Source organism: Tenrec ecaudatus, chromosome 10 (assembly GCF_050624435.1).
Source record: "Tenrec ecaudatus isolate mTenEca1 chromosome 10, mTenEca1.hap1, whole genome shotgun sequence".
NCBI classification, from domain to species: domain Eukaryota; kingdom Metazoa; phylum Chordata; class Mammalia; order Afrosoricida; family Tenrecidae; genus Tenrec; species Tenrec ecaudatus.
In genome coordinates, this window is record NC_134539.1 from 27,662,185 (window position 1) to 27,672,512 (window position 10,328).

The 10,328-nt window shown below is 40.4% G+C and overlaps 1 non-coding gene across 1 annotated transcript; it reads left to right on the forward strand.

The window, feature by feature from the left end:
• The first annotated feature begins 9,872 nt into the window (after positions 1-9,872).
• LOC142460552 (small nucleolar RNA SNORA42/SNORA80 family) lies at positions 9,873-10,007 on the forward strand. Its single transcript, XR_012786736.1, has one exon. It is a non-coding gene; the product is annotated as a small nucleolar RNA SNORA42/SNORA80 family (small nucleolar RNA).
• The last annotated feature ends 321 nt before the right edge of the window (positions 10,008-10,328 follow it).

Genomic DNA, 10,328 nt, shown 5'->3' on the forward strand with positions numbered 1-10,328 from the left:
AGAATTCCATTTTGTGACTCGGCACACTGTAGAGACTGGTTAAACACAGAAATTTCGTGTCACACATAAATCTTTATCAGTATTAAAATTGCATTATGTGTTCAAATAACAAACGTGTTGATATGTAGTATAAATTCTGCAAAAGTACAACATAAATCAGGCAAGAGAGGGTAGAACATCGTCATTTTGTAGCTTGAATTTCACAAGTAAATATGTTAAATGTGAAAGATAGCACAATGGGACAATATTTTGTCCATTAGCTTTACCTTTAATTACTCAGTTTTGTATATTTACAATGATCCCGATTTAATGGTAAAGGTAAAATGCATTGATATATACATTCATAAGGATCATCTACTTATTAGTATTCTAAATAGCCAACGATTCAAGACCACCTTCCGTCAACTTGATCTTATCAAGTCTTACAAGTCACCTACCTATTGGCCTCCCTTTAGATACCCCCTGCCATTTGCAATGTAAAAGTCCTCCCTCTGCTCCTGCGCCCAGAGCATATAGGTCACATGGACAGAAAGATCCAACCTGTGAGAAACAAAGCCAAAAACTAGCTAACCAAAGAAAACTAACCCCCCTGTCATCCAGAAGAATCTGACTCAAATCGGTTCCAAGATTGCAAACCATAACCAAAACAGACAATTTCATCTTCACCCACTAAGCACACTTGGATTTGAACTGCCAACGCTGTGATCAGTGGCTCCATGCCTTACCCACAATTCCTGCAGGGCTCCTTAGTTATGAGCAGGGTTTACTTAAAACTCAGCATTTTAAATCAACACAAATTTTAAAAAATCAATGATAATTAACATAAAATGGAAATGTTGCATTTTGTGGCTGTGGAGTGAGTAAAAATAATCTGCACCAAGACACAAAGTGCCGAAACCACCTTTTAGCATGCTTCATCACTCCTAGCATTATTTAAGATTAAATTAGGATTTGAGTCCATTTTTCCCACCTCTTTACATTTTTACTTGTTGGTTAATTAATTGTTTGGTGCAAGCAGCTAATGTGCTAGTGAAAAGTAAGAGTTTTATATCTTAGAATCCCGGCAAAACCACTTCAGAATCTTAAATCCCAAGGACATTGATTTAATCTTGCAAATGTTTAGTTTATTCAACAGGAAAAAGGCAATAATAATACTATTTAGCACTCAGAAGATGTGAAGTTCAATATTATGATGCACTATTAAAGTGGCATATTCAACATACTGCAATTAGATAAAGAGTCAACATTTTAAAGACATTTTTATTAAAAGATAAATTTATTGGGGACTCTTACAACTTTTGTTACAGTCCATACATTGATTGTATCAGGAATATTCGTACATATGTTGCCTTCATTCATTCTATTAAGCCCTTGGAATCAGCTCCTCATTCGCCCCCTTCATATCCCTTTGATAGATTATAAATTATTATTTTCATATATATACCGACCGTTGTCTCCATTACCCCAAGTTTTCTGTTGTTCCTCTTCCTAGAGAGGGGTGTATGGTTATGTGTCAATCATTGCAATTGGTTCCCCCTTTCTCCCTTCCTCTCCCCCACTTTATCTCTACCCTTCTGGTATCGCTATTCCCACTCCTGTTCCTGGACTCCATGTGTTGTGAGGCCCCCTTTCTTTTCCATACCTGTATATATATTCCAGTCTAGTCTGCATTAAGAAGCAATACAAGTGGGGGGTGATAGTAGGGGATGAGGGGAAAGTCTCAAGGACCCAGAGGAATATTGTGTGTTTCTTCAATGCCTTACCTGCACCCCGGATGACTCAAAGCCTCCCAAACACTGCATGAGCTATCACCTGGCTTCATTCCCTCTGACCCACTTTCTAGTCACAGAATTCCTTTTGAAAATCAGTCTTCCCAGACAAGAAACTACAATAATCTGCTGAAGACCAGCTGCGTGTGTGTAAACATCTGCATCACTTTTGGCTACTTCTGAGCACACACGAATAAGCAGAAAAATGAGACACCAGTTTAGGGATTCTTCAGTAAATGAATGGGAAGCCATGCTCTAGGCAGTTATTGATATTACTAAATGGCCCTTGAAAATTGCCCATTGGAGCCGAAATCGCGCCCTATTTCTTCTAGGCCTCACATTTCTTAAACTCTCTCGTTCGGACTCCTGTGCTGTATGTTCCTGTCCATGTAAGCCAGAGGCTTTACACACAGCGGCAGCACACTGATGTCCTAGGAGACGATTCATCAAGACCCAAATGAACTTCGCAACTGCACCCCGTGGAGCTAACCCTCAAAGTGGAGTTCTGTGGCTCAGATAATGAAGTGGTATGTTTGAGATGGCACGACTCTCAATCTATAATGCGAACCCAGAACTTCTTCCTAACCAGCTCATGAGGGCATATCACTAAAATACAACACAATGCCACGTTGCCTGTGACAGGATTGGTGAAAAGGCATACAAAGGAACAAAAATTAAGTAATTGTGGAAGGATCTGTCATTGTAGACATAAATAGAAGGCAACAAAACAGACCTATAAGCCAAGCTCCCTTATGAGACGGTTAGATGTGAATGAGAGCGGTGGACAATCCGTCAATGCAAGGCAAGGAGTGTGACAGTAATGAATGAGGAGGATGAACACAAGGGCGATGTTGATGATCATTTTTTTTACTACTAAGGAGCAGAGCTACCACTTGTCTGTCACTTTGTCGCCCTGTGGGGACTTCCGTGTTGCCGTAATGCTAGAAGTCAAGCCACAGGCATCTTACATACGAGCTGGGTCGCTTTGATGGTTAGGGACCATGCACTTCAGGGTACACGTAGAAGCAGTGCCTAGTCTGTCAATAAGGACAAAGCCTAAAGATATAACCCTGGGTGTGGCCTTTTGAATAAGACAGAGGGATGGGGTAGTCGAATTCTCTTCGGCCCATTGTCTTCTTCAGGGAGCTGGCTCTCCTGTCTCTTTCCGTGATCTTCTGCTTTGTCACCAGCACATCCCAGGAGCCCGCAGCATGCTACTGACAGTGGATCCATTCAGTAAACTTCAGATTCATAGGACCTTTGCCTCCACCAGCCTGTCTCCGCCACTGTCTCTGCTTCATCATCCTGCTTCCTGGTCTTCAGCTTCCATGAGTCAGAAGAAACCCGACTCGAGCCGCACTGGACTCAGCCATTTCTACAATGTAAGCCATTTCTCAATTTTCTTTCTACATACAACATGTGAGAAAATACCAGTGGTGCCGATAGGGGATATTCAAGCTGCACTGAAGCCTTAGTCAAAAGCAAGGCTCGAGGAATTGATGGAATACCAATTGTGATATGTCGACAAGGTGATGAAGCACTGGGAACGCTCGTTCGTCTATGCCAGTACATTTGGAATACAGTTATTTGGGCACTGACTAGTAGGATCCATATCTGTACCCATTCAAAAGAAAGGTGACCCACCAGAATGCTCAAATTATAGAGCATCACCACTGATATCATATGCAATAAAATTCTATTGGTGATCATCCAGGGGTTGTTGCAGTACATTCACAGTGCTCTAGTTGGATTCAGAAGCGGATGTGCAACAAAAGCTATCACTGTTGATGTCAGATGGATGCTGGATCAAAGCAGAGAATTTCACAAAGACACTTACTTGCGTTTTCTTGGCTATGCCAACATTACGGGTGTGGATCATAATAGTGATTATTAGCATCATGCTTGATAAGGAGAAAGGCAGCAACAAGAGGAAATCCCTCAGCAAGATAGATTGACATAAAGGCTGCACATTGGGCTGGAACAAGAGTGGAAGTAGAGACAGGACTAGGCTCCCCGTGTTCGGTTCTGTTGCGTTTAGAAAACTGACAATTTTCTTCATCAATAGTGGGCTGAACCATGCCTTCCAACCCCATTACAGGAAGTCTATGTTTCCAAGCTTTCAGATCCATCAATTATTCACATGTCTTGCTTGCACAATACTATTGATTGTTCAGTGCTGGACCAAACACTAGGTTGATATTTCATTCTTAATGAGAACTTATAGCAAATGTTCAAAGCAGCAAAATTAGATTTTAGAGATGAGAATACATGTCAAAAAACTCAGTGTTGTGGGAACAAATGTAAAGAATTTCAGAAAAGGAGGTTGATGTTCATTCATATGTTTCTCAGTCATCAGTGTCCTCTGGAACTCCGACTGCATGTGATGAGGTGTAACACTGCTGATATACATTTATTTTAAAGAAGTTGTGGTCACTCTTGAAATATATGATTTGATTAATATCTTGGTAAATCTTTAAATAAATAAGTTGATGATAAAACAATTGGTATTTTCTATACATCTGAGTGACATTAAAATTTTGATAGGTCAAAAGGAATGTAATATATAGACAAATTGTCATTTAAATTTTCCGTGTTAAACCACTCTATCACTTTGTGTCATGTGTATGTGTAAACAATCCTTTTAGGTTCTACATTTTTGTAAAGACAAGAATGAAAACATCCTAAATAGCAGAGAGCAGGGGTTCTCTGTTTTAATTTTGAACATAGTACTTTCAAGAACAACTTTCTTTTCTCATAATACACATATTTACATCCTGCTGTGATAAGTTTAAAGAACTCTTCCAAAAACAATTATTCTGCACAGGGGAGAACGATAAGCTCCTCCTGAAATTAAATGTGTGTTTTTCATTTTCTGGGGGTTGAATTTTGTTTGCCAATGCTAAGATACACAGCATAGAAGTCATATGCGTTGTCATTTGGATCCTTTTACTTGCCTATTTCTATCTACATATGTATTTCTATTGTTAACTGTATAATACACAGACATACACACGTACAGCGAGAGAAAGAGAGAGATAAGTGTATAATGAATATTAACGTGATTGACATGTTATCATTTATATATGATATTGCCATATTAAGTGTTATTGAAAAGCCAATCGGGCAACCTAAATGCGAGAAATCAAACCGTTCTGGCACTAGAGGCCACTAAAAGCAGATTGTAGATAGAATGGCGGATTCCTCGACAATCTACAAGACAGGGAGCGGAATCAACCAACAATATAGCAAACTAGATCCGCGGCTATTGAATGCAGCCTGGAAATTTAGCAATTTAGGACTGGGTAGAACTGTCCGGGAAGCTTCTCAAGGCTGGAGCACAGACTCAGACTGCTATTCTGTCTTCAGCAGACCAGCGATTGGTTCATAGAGCTGACCTGTTGGTTACTGAGTGCCATCAGGTCAATGCAGACTCACTTTTAATACTGTATACCATATGTAGCGCTATGGGACCAATAAAAAGCTCTGTCTTCAGAATATCCAAATTACATCACAGATCTATGTGAAATTTAGCACTAGGAGAGGAAAGAAACCAACAAAATTGTGGATTTTCAATGAACAAGAAACATTAGTAGCTCCCTGACTTAGAATGCCTATGAATATTCCTTTGAAATAATGCCCAAGAGCCTTACATTTCATTGTTTATGTATTCCATGTTTCAGAGACTACATGGGAACACAATGTCAAAGCAATCATCTGTGAAGGCATTTTTAGCACGACTGTGGATGCGCATCTGCCACGCAGAAGAGCGCAACCACGGAGCTAAACACAATCGAGGGAGAGGAGAGTCAAGACGAGGAAGATACTGTCGGATGTGGCTGCTACCATAAAGTGGCCAGAATCGACCAGGTAGACTGGCAAGCTGTTTCTAGAAGTAGGACCTCTGCTTGGTACCCACTGACTGTTGGATCCCAACTCTGGATTCTCTGCTTTGTCACCCAGGAAACTTCCTGAGGGTGTTGTCCTTTCCTAATGGCTGCCACTGTTTCCTAGCACTACATATATGTGGCAGGACTTGGTTTTGGTTTTCAGCGAGCAGCTTTGGCTTGCTCCTTTCAATATTTGTGAATCTCTGCTCTCTGGACTAAATTTCCCAGTCCAAGGATCATGGAATGATTCTGAACTTGAGAATCCCTGGCCTCTCTCATCGGTTCCTAAAAGGAATGCTGGCATCTTTTAATACTGACATGGTTTGGAAGTTGAGAGATGTAGGTCTCGTGGGCTTACGGTCTGGGAGCTATAAAGAAGTCTCCGTGTCTCTGTAGGCCTCTCATGCTGTGTACATGCAATGGGATCACTGGATTCTGTGGCCTCAAATGTTAATAGTTTTGTGCTTAATGCATCAACATCAGCTATACCCAAGAAGAAAAAAAAATGACATAAATAAGCTTTTAAAAGAAATGTTTAAGTAATAATTTTGAGGATTTTTTCAAGACTGAAGACAATGACACTTCTCAAATTATTATTCCTGAAAGGATGCTAGAAGTTGAGAACTTTTATATTATGTTTAATATCTTATGTATTGGGGGGCGGGGAGCAAACTTTGTTACCTTATTCCTTGCTTGGAAACTTGATTGGTTACAGCATTAGGCCTTCATAGTGATATCTATAACAAGCAAAAGGGGGAAAAAGGTTAAAATACTGTAGCACTACCATTTTGTTTCAAAATACAAGGATAGTAGAGTGAAGGTATGTCAAAGGCACCTGGCTGATGGTAAACACTCAGAATATGTATTTAAGGAGCCACCAAATTTCAAAAGTTGGCTTGCTCTGGCATATTTTGTAATATTATTTCATCCTTATTAGAGGCATTAATGTGACGATGGCTTGAGTATTATGAGTAGGCAATGGAACACTTATTACAGGTCAGAATCCATGATGGTGTAGAAAGTTACTTTGAGCAGCCATCCCCAAGATCAGCAGTTCAAATGAACCTGCTTGTTCCATAGGAAAAAGGCAGGCTCTCTGTTCTCATGAAGATTACAGTCTCAGCAATTCTAGGGAACAATTCCACTCTGCCCTATAGGGTGGTAAAGAGTCAGAATCAACTCAATAAGAATTGATTTTGTAACTAGCACGCTAAAGTATAACCAATTAAGGAACCCTAACACATAGAGACAAAATGAACTTGATGAAGTCTTACAGTAAGAGAATACGTAAATGCCTAAAGGAGCCGTTGGGAGCCCTGGTGGATACTGCGTTTGAAACATAAGGTAGGCAGGGCCTATCCATTTGTCACCAATTGCACCTGGTGGGAAAGATGAGGGTTTCTGTTCCCATTAAGGTTTTAGAACATCTGAAAGCCATCAGGGCCACTCTAGTCTGTCCATTGAGTCATTATGAGTTAGCTGGGACTCCATGGATGGTGAGTTTGAGTCAGAGGATGGCCGCCTAGTGGTCTTATGGGGTAAATACCGAGTTGCTAACCAGGTTGGTAGTTCAAACCTGTAAATTTATTAAGAGAAAGCACAGGCTGTTTGCTCTAGCAAATAGTCACAGATTGGAAATGTATGTGATTCCTATGAATGGCAAGATTCCCTGGTGACATAGTGAGGTATATGTTGAGCTGCTAACCAGAAAGTCAGTAGTTCGAAACCACTAACAGTTCTTTGGGAGAAAGATGAGGCTTTCTACTCCTATCTACAGGGGCAGTTCTAGTACGCCCTATAGGGTCATTATGAGTGAGAAACAACTGGATGATGTGAGCGCTCATGGTGAATGTGTTTACATGTTGGGATGCCAATCACACGGTACATTTCAAAATCACCAGTCACTTCTTGAGAGAAAGGACTCTCATCGACAGGTACAGTTTCAGTAACCCATAGGAGCAGTTTTCCTCGGTTCTCTAGGGCCCCAAAGAATCAGAAATGACCACATGGCAATTTTTTTAATAGTAGGAATTCACTCAATGGCAGTGATTTTCCACGTGGAATGGAAGCAGGGACGTTAACAAAAAGGAAAGGATTTGTAGTTCCTTCTATTTATTCATTTATTCATTTATTTCTAGTTTCTCTTTCACCATTTGGAAAAAAAGGAGGGGTTGGAGGCATGGATAATTTAAGGCATCTTTCCAATAATGAAAGTGGCAGCAATGGCTAAAAATCAGGCACTTGGTGAAATTGAAGGACAGGTAAGATCCTATTGCAATAATCCTCACTTCGCACTCTCCACTCCCAAGAACTAATGTGTCTACTCCATTTTGTAAGCTGTTGACAGAACAGGAGATTCCGTGATGATAAAAACAAAACAAAACTCATCATGTAGATGAATTAAAACGAGGCATGGGAAAAACACTCAACAAAATCAATAGTTTTCTTTAGTTCCAGGCGGTGTGCCAGTGAGCTACATTTTGCCCATAAGCTCCTGAGGGAGATCTATTTTGATTTGACCCCGTTAATATTGGGAAATCTCAGGAAAAAGGCTGTCCTCCTTTTTAAGGCAAGCCTACAGACACATGAGTAGTATGATCTCACGCAAAGATTTCTGTTAGTGTGCTTGATGTAAACCTGAGAAAAGGGAAATCTCATGGGTTGGGGTAGGGTTTGCTCTGTGTGTGTGTGTGTGTGTGTGTGTGTGTGTGTGTGCGCAAATTTAGGATCCATTTTGGTTTGAGTTATTCTCAATTCAGCAATTCTAACTGTGCCTGCTCTGATAAGCTGCCCAAACAGTGACTTCCACATGTAGGCTAGTTCATAAATTCAAGGTATTGAATCCATTTTTATTTTATTATAAAATCCTGATTTATCTCTTTTTGACAGCACATCCCACAGTTCCTTCTGTCTTCGTGCTACATTAGAGAGCAATCCCGAATGTCAAGTTCTGATGGGCACCAGGAGGACCTTTCTCTCTAGTCCAGAGTCCATGTGGTTTTTCTGATATGATTGATTGTGGCATAGAGGTATTTGCTGTAGAAAGACTAATTGCTTCAGCAATTACCCATTGCTGAACGGTTGACTGTGACTCCACAATCTTGACTCCTACTCAAGTATGCAGCTCCTGTACCAGGTTAATTAATTTCCCTCTCTCTTATAAACTAGTATATGCCCATTTTATTTTTATCTTTTACATTTAGGGAAAATGTTTCCTTTTGCCACAGCCATTTAGAATTGGGCACAGCCTTCACACATCCTAATGAACAGGATGGAGTAAAGAAGTCCTATGAAATTCCTCTCATCAGCAACTCAGAATCAAAGCATCTGCTCTAATGGTGAGGACAGGGATCAAGGTGGTTGAGGACACAAGGGAAGTGCTGGGTGGATTCGTGCCACCTTTCCTCATTCGTGTAGTCACCAGGGCAATGTGAATGAGTCGACAGTGTAAGGTGATTTTCCAAATTTAATTCTCTAAAAAGTGCCAGGAATTACATCCTGGTGAAATACAAGAAGTCAAGGGAGACCTGGATACTGTATCTAGATTATTTTCAGCTCATTTAGAAAGGCCAGAACATGGACCCAGGACAATCTTACTTTTCCAAAGTGGAATGTAATCTTTTACCTAAGATTGTCCTTGATGAAATACCCTGGGGCCAAGGTTAACGTGATTCAACTTGCTCTGGAAAAACAAAACCAAACAAAACAAATTGTTTCCGTGTTCTCTCCGCAAGTAACTGGTGGCTAGAAAAGGAACTGTTAATTTAACATTTTCATTTGCAATGGCTTTGAGCTTCAAGAGGAGTCTGTTGAGAACTCAGAAAGGATATATTTTAAACAGTGAATATAATGAAGGAATAGATTTCGATGACATTAACTATTTTGAATGTGGACCATCTGTATCTGCACATTGAAGATACAGTTCATTTCACTTAAGATGGTATCAAAGAAGAGAGGGAACAGGGATAAAAACACACTCTCCTTGGGGGGTTTAGACACTTGAGCACACCACCTATGCAATGTGCCCATACACATCTAAAAGCAAAAAGTCAAAGTGACTGCCGTCAAGTTGTTTCAAGGTCATGCAACATCTGCCAATGCTTCTCCAGTGTGGCTTCATTTAGTTCACATACTAAAGGAATCACCCAGGTTTGGCCCAAATGTACACTCAGGATCTAGTTATTTTCAGCTGTTAAAAAAAAAAAAAAGAAGAAGTGCATGGGTTTGGATTTATGGCAGGCCCGATCCTATGGGCCTCTCACAGGGTCCCAGGCCAAAGCAAACTGTAACCCCGAACCATTGCCTGGCTTTACCCCCATGGGCTTCAGGCACTGAAGCGGGTTGCATGGTGGAAAAAAAAAGAAAAGAAAAACGTTTCTTTTATTTTAATCTGGAGTCACCTGGGACAAGTACAAAGCAAAGACTTATTATCCATCATGCATTTTTATGACAGGCTCACATTTTATTTTGGGCATCTGTTTACCTAATTTAGATACTTCTCATCCCTATCTCGCTCTTCCACCTGGCCGGTCTGGTGCGACATGTCAAAAATTGATCTTTGACAGTTGTTGTCTTACTGGGATTCCATTCAGATCACAATACATCTGGGGCTGTGGAGAAGTCCACATATTGCAAAACAATGCATTTTCCCATGAGCTGTATATTTTATTGC